We start from the raw sequence: 6,798 nt of genomic DNA, 5'->3' as shown, positions 1-6,798 counted from the left end.
TTTACCTGCGCTAGTTATCAAAAATAGTCAGGAGCCCACGTCTTTATTTATTTTGTTCCCTATCCTCATTTGTTTGCAGGGCATTTGTCCCCGTTTTGCTTCCTTTTCCAGCCCCCTAGCTCTTACTACGACCATTTGTTAGCACAAAAGTTTGGGTCTCCATTGACTTATATGGGGTTCAGGTCAAGTCCGAGTCCCGAACCGAACTTTTATTTTAAGCCAGGTCAAACGCGTTGAACCTGAACTTCTACGGGTCTACTCATCTCAATGCCTGAACCATCTGAATAAATCTGGGATCTGTCCAGCCATGTAAAGCGTTGATCTGCAAGCAAATTGAAGGCAGCCCGGTAAGCCTATCCAGTTACCATTAAGCTGAGTGCCTTGTCTATTTTTATCAGCTCCTTAGAGCCAGGATCATTGGCTTTTAATTATACACTACCTGCCGGCTGCTTCTCCAAGAGCCGAGAACACAGTATTACAGTATGCATTAATAGTCATTGTAATAACCTGTACTATGCATATCAAGGAAATTCAGAGAATGCACAGAGATATACCGCCCTACAGCGTCCGAAACAGTCACTAACCTGAAGACTGCTATTTTGGGAAAGTTGCACAGTTATTTTGTGATGAGTTTCAGTAACTGAGAAGAACCTTCAAAATGTTTATATGAGTTTTTGAGGGGAATTTGGAGAGTTTCTGTTCAGCTTCCACTCAGGTTATGTGCATATGGAGGTTTTTTTAGGGGGTTCTGGAGTGGAAACTCTCCAGAAATGATTATTTTTGGGCTACATGTACGCACTTCAGGAAATGATTATTTTTCGGCTATATGCATGCACTTCAGGAAATGATTATTTTTTGACTATATGCACGCACTTCAGAAAATGATTATTTTTGGGCTACATGTACGCACTTCAGGAAATAACTATTTTTGGGCTATATGCACGCACTTCAGGAAATTATTATTTTTGGGCTACATGTACGCACATCAGGAAATTATTTTTGCGCTGTAAACACGCACTTCAGGAAATGATTACTTTTGGACTATTTGCACGCACTTCAGGAAATTATTATTTTTGGGCTATGTGCACGCACTTCAGGAAATTATTATTTTTGGGCTATATGCACGCACTTCAGAAAATTATTATTTTTGGGCTATATGCACGCACTTCAGAAAATGATTATTTTTGGGCTATGTGCACGCACTTCAGGAAATGATTATTTTTGGACTATTTGCATGCACTTCAGGAAATGATTACTTTTGGGCTATATGCATGCACTTCAGGAAATGATTATTTTTGGGCGATATGCACGCACTTCAGAAAATGATTATTTTTGGGCTATATGCACGCACTTGAGGAAATTATTATTTTTGGGCTATATGCACGCACTTGAGGAAATGATTATTTTTGGGCTATATGCACGCAGTTCAGGAAATGATTATTTTTGGGCTAAATGCACATACTTCAGCAAATTATTATTTTTGGGCTATATGCACGCCCTTCAGGAAATGATTACTTTTAAACTATATGCATACATTTCAGGAAATGATTATTTTTGGGCTATATGCACGCACTTCAGGAAATGATTACTTTTGGGCTATATGCATGCACTTCAGGAAATGATTATTTTTGGGCTACATGTATGCACTTCAGGAAATGATTATTTTTGGGCCTTATGCACGCACTTCAGCAAATGATTATTTTTGGGCTATATGCATGCACTTCAGGAAATGATTACTTTTGGGCTATATGCACGTACTTCCGGAAATGATTATTTTTGGGCTATATGCATGCACTTCAGGAAATGATTACTTTTGGGCTATATGCATGCACTTCAGGAAATGATTATTTTTGGGCCTTATGCACGCACTTCAGCAAATGATTACTTTTGGGCTATATGCACGTACTTCCGGAAATGATTATTTTTGGGCTATATGCATGCACTTCAGGAAATGATTACTTTTGGACTATATGCACGCACTTCAGGAAATTATTATTTTTGGGCTAAATGCACATATTTCAGTAAATGATTATTTTTGGGCTATATGCACGCCCTACAGGAAATGATTATTTTTTTTACTATATGCACACACTTCAGGAAATGATTATTTTTGGACTATATGCATACATTTCAGAAAAAGAATTAATTATTTTTTTTAGGAGCTTTTGAAGTAGAAAATGAGCAGAAACACTCCACATCTTCCTCAAAAACTTGAAGGTTCTGTTCAGTTTCCATTATAAAAACTCAGCAAAAAAGTTTTGGAGAATATTTGGAGCAATTATTGTTTCCTGAAAAGTTTTTTTCAGCGTTCTAATTGGACATTGCCTAGTTTGGAGAGAAGCTGCTTCATAGAAGTGACATGCACTTTTTTTTTCCAGTAAGTTAAGTTTTATTTTTTTTAAGGCCTGAAATGGGGAAAAAAATTGCTTGAAAGACTGAACATATAAAAAGCAATAAAAATGAATAGGAAACATTTTTTTTTCTGAAGTTTTTTTTTATAGGGGATGCCGCAGACTGCAAAATATGAAAAAAAAAAAAAAGATTTATTACAAGTTTTGAGATGAACTTACTTTATATGAAATTCAATGATATATTCTGGAACGTTTATGAAATTGAACCTGCCCTTTAAATATTTAACACGGTAACAAGTCCGGCACAACTAGTGACTGACAGCTACAGGAGCCAGGGGGACATTACATCATTACACTTTCCGCTCTCTGTAATTGTCCATCATGGCTATAAAATACAGGATGAGTTTATGGTGCAAATGCAGCTCAGCGGGTTATTTTCTAAATGTATTATTCATGGCAACCTTTAGAGTAAATGTTCTGTTGTACAAAACAAGATAATGTGTATGGAAATTGTGCCTGAGATCTCTGAATCGACATTTCCATGCAGCTAACTGGTAACGATGCAGCAGAGCTGAAATTGTTAGGGATTTTGTAGTGGGATTTTCTAAGGCTGATAGAAAATCAACACATTGGTGGGGGGATTGCCTCTTTATTATCTCTGTGCATTCTAAATCAAATTAATTTGTAATTTTTGCATCACTGACAAGCAAATATAAAATGAGAGTGATTACTTTAATCTTTATTTATGTAATTTAGGCCACCAGAAAATGTTCCAGTGTGGAGTATTGGCCCCCAAACCATGCATTGCACAATCTGCCTATTTATCATGTAATGCATCATTTGTCCTGTGGTGGCGCTGCAAGATTATTGGGAAGGTACATTTGGGTCCTTCCACATATTACAGCTAACTGCTGCGGCTCCGAGCCTTAAGGAGGTTGGTCACTTTGGACTGGCCCTTTGTTTTAGTAGGGTGCCCTCATTTTACCGCTGAAGCTCGAAAGACAAATGGCATGTAATGGAATTTTTTTTGGTTGCTAAGCCATACCCTTAACCTCACCTAGTCATGTTTATGCACCCACACAAAAATAGTGACCCTAGCCAAACCCCTTAGTGTTCCCATCGACTATGAAACCCCTTTAATAATCCTCCTATAGTACAATCCCGCCTCACACAATATGAGTCCACCACTATTACCCACACAACACATTTAGCTGCCCCCACAGTGTCCTTCCACATAGTGCCCCTCATACACTATGATGGTTCCACAGTGCCCCTTATACATTATAAAGCTCCACAGTGCCCCTCATATATTATAAAGCCCCGCACAGTGCCCCTCATACATTATAAAGCCCCCACAGTGCCCTTACACACAGTGGCCCACATATATTATAAAGCCCTCACAGTGCCCATCATACATTATAAAGTCCCCACAGTGCCCATCATACATTATAAAGTCCCAACAGTGACCTTACAAACAGTCCCCCACATATATTATAAAGCCTCAACAGTGCCCCTCATACATTATAAAGTCCCCACAGTGACCTTACAAACAGTCCCCCACATATATTATAAAGCCTCAACAGTGCCCCTCATACATTATAAAGTCCCTACAGTGCCCCTCATACATTATGCAACCCCTACAGTGCCTTTCATATATTATAAAGCCCCACAGAGCCCCTTAAACATTACAAAGACGCATAGAGCCACTAAACATTGCAAAGCCCCTACAGAGCCCTTTAAACATTACAAAGCCCTTACAGTGCTCCTTAAATATTATAAAGCCCCTATTGTGCCCCTTAAACATTACAATGATATAGAGAGCCATTTAAATATTAGAAAGCCCCTACAGTGCCTCTCATATATTATGATGCCCCACAGTGCCCTTACACACAGTGGCCCACATATATTATAAAGCCCTCAAAGTGCCCCTCATACATTATAAAATCCCGACAGTGACCTTACAAACAGTCCCCCACATATATTATAAAGCCTCAACAGTGCCCCTCATACATTATAAAGTCCCCACAGTGACCTTACAAACAGTCCCCCACATATATTATAAAGCCTCAACAGTGCCCCTCATACATTATAAAGTCCCTACAGTGCCCCTCATACATTATGCAACCCCTACAGTGCCTTTCATATATTATAAAGCCCCACAGAGCCCCTTAAACATTACAAAGACGCATAGAGCCACTAAACATTGCAAAGCCCCTACAGAGCCCTTTAAACATTACAAAGCCCTTACAGTGCTCCTTAAATATTATAAAGCCCCTATTGTGCCCCTTAAACATTACAATGATATAGAGAGCCATTTAAATATTAGAAAGCCCCTACAGTGCCTCTCATATATTATGATGCCCCACAGTGCCCATCATAGATTACAAAGCCCCTTAACTACCTCTCAAACATTGTCTCCACAGTGCCTCTCATATATTATTAGGCCCCACAGTGCCCCTTAAACAGTACAAAGTCCCTACAATGTCCCTTAAACATTACAAAGCCCCTACAGTGCCTCCCATATATTATGATGACTCACAGTGCCCTTTATACATTAGAAATCCCCTACAGTGCCTCTTATACATTATTATAACCCCTCAGGTAGTGCAGAGGAGCACACTCAGGCTGCATTATGGAGCAGGGAGCCAATATTAATATCATTTAAAACAGAGCATGCTGCCAACTTCTATGCACAACAAGACAGTTTCCTAAATCTGGGAATGTCCAGCTGGATCCCTGATGGGTGAGCGGTGTGTTACTGATGGTAAGATGGCTAGCTTTTTCATTCTGCAACTAATAGCTGTTAATAGCTGGAAATCAGTGCAAATATCCCATGGAAAACAGAGGTGTACATCTAAAAAAAAAAAAATGCTATCATTTTCAGATTTTTTATTTTTTTTCAAAGCTATGTGCCTAACTGAAGCCTGTTATTTGCCTGTGTGGTGCTCCACACCCTGCAATTCTTTGCAAAAGAAACATTTTGGAGGTTTGGGGAGGCTTTGAAGCAGTTGGATTTTTTGCCAACACTTCTGGAAGTCTAGTTTTTTTTCCCCTTTTCTTTTACTGGGTGTCTGCTGGACATTTCAAGACAGTTGGCAAATTTGAGTTTGGCTGAATTCGGACATCCGTGTCCAAATATGGACTGCGGTGTCCAGACAGATAGGACAGGCTCTCTTTTACTTGAACTCAGAGGCCTCACATTTTCCTTATAAAGCTGTTGAGTTTGTGTCAGGAGACCCGCAGGCGGTCAGTGCATCACAGCTCGTACTTGGACTGTGTTTCATGAATGTCTGAATTTAAACCTTAGGCACATAGTACCCTGGAAGTACACTTACACTGACTTTTTTTCAATTCTTTGGAGAGGGTCAGCTCCAAATAAATGCCTGAAAAATTGTTCAAAAACACTTGAAAGCCTCTTTCTGATCATTTTGATTGTAAAATCACTTTGCGGTTCATATGTTCGGTCTTTTGAGTGATCTTCTGATGCTTCAAGCTTTGAAAAATGCCTGTTGGAAGAAAAGAAAATGCATGTCACATCTATGAAGCATCTCCTGATGGAAAACACTCCAAACTAGTCATTGTCCAATCAGAAGGCTGCAAAAAAAACAAAAAACAACTTTTTCAGAGGATCAAAAATGTCTACAAAATCTGCCCCAAAGAGAGCATTTGCTGAAGAGGTTTCCACTACAAAACTCATCGTTTTTGATCAACTCAACAAAGCTCTGTGTGCACATGGCCTAACTGTGTGGAGTTAAAGGGCTATTACCATCTTCAAGATCCTATCCCAATATGTAGTAGGTGTAATAATAATAATTATAATAATATTATTATTATCAAATACCTACAATTAGAAATGTAGTATAGTTCTCTTACCTCATGTTCAAGTCATTGCAGGGCCTTAGGGATCCATGGTTATGACCATGTGAGAGAATAGAATCTTTTTTTTAATCTTAAAGAAACCAACTTGTCTTATAACTGAATGATGTCATAGGGTTCAGCTAACACTGATGTGTGGGGAAGTTTCACATTTTCATTCATGCCCTTACTTCTCTTATTGGTGCATAGTTCATAGGAGTTTTTCTTTGTTTGAGGTACTATATAACCTGGTCACATGATGTAATAAACCAGAAACGTTCAGTACACCACAAAGCATATGTGTGCTGCAATAATTTCCCCAGTGCTTGTAAAATAAATCATATTAATTTGAGGTCCAAGAGGCATAGAAGCAGTGTATTTCGTTCACAACCACGAGCAACTACCTGTGACTATATGCATGGTCGTAACCATGGATACCTAAGGTAATGCAATGCCCTGCACAAGAGGTAAGTGACATAAGTGGATCAGGGGGTCAAACCTTTGATGAAGCATTGACATAATGTGATCAAAATTGTGCACGTTTGTAGCCACTGGAAGGACGGGGGCTTATGGAGGGTTGTTGCCTTGCAGT

Source organism: Anomaloglossus baeobatrachus, chromosome 5 (assembly GCF_048569485.1).
Source record: "Anomaloglossus baeobatrachus isolate aAnoBae1 chromosome 5, aAnoBae1.hap1, whole genome shotgun sequence".
Taxonomy (NCBI): Eukaryota; Metazoa; Chordata; class Amphibia; order Anura; family Aromobatidae; genus Anomaloglossus; species Anomaloglossus baeobatrachus.
Note: the sequence above shows the minus strand (reverse complement) of the source record.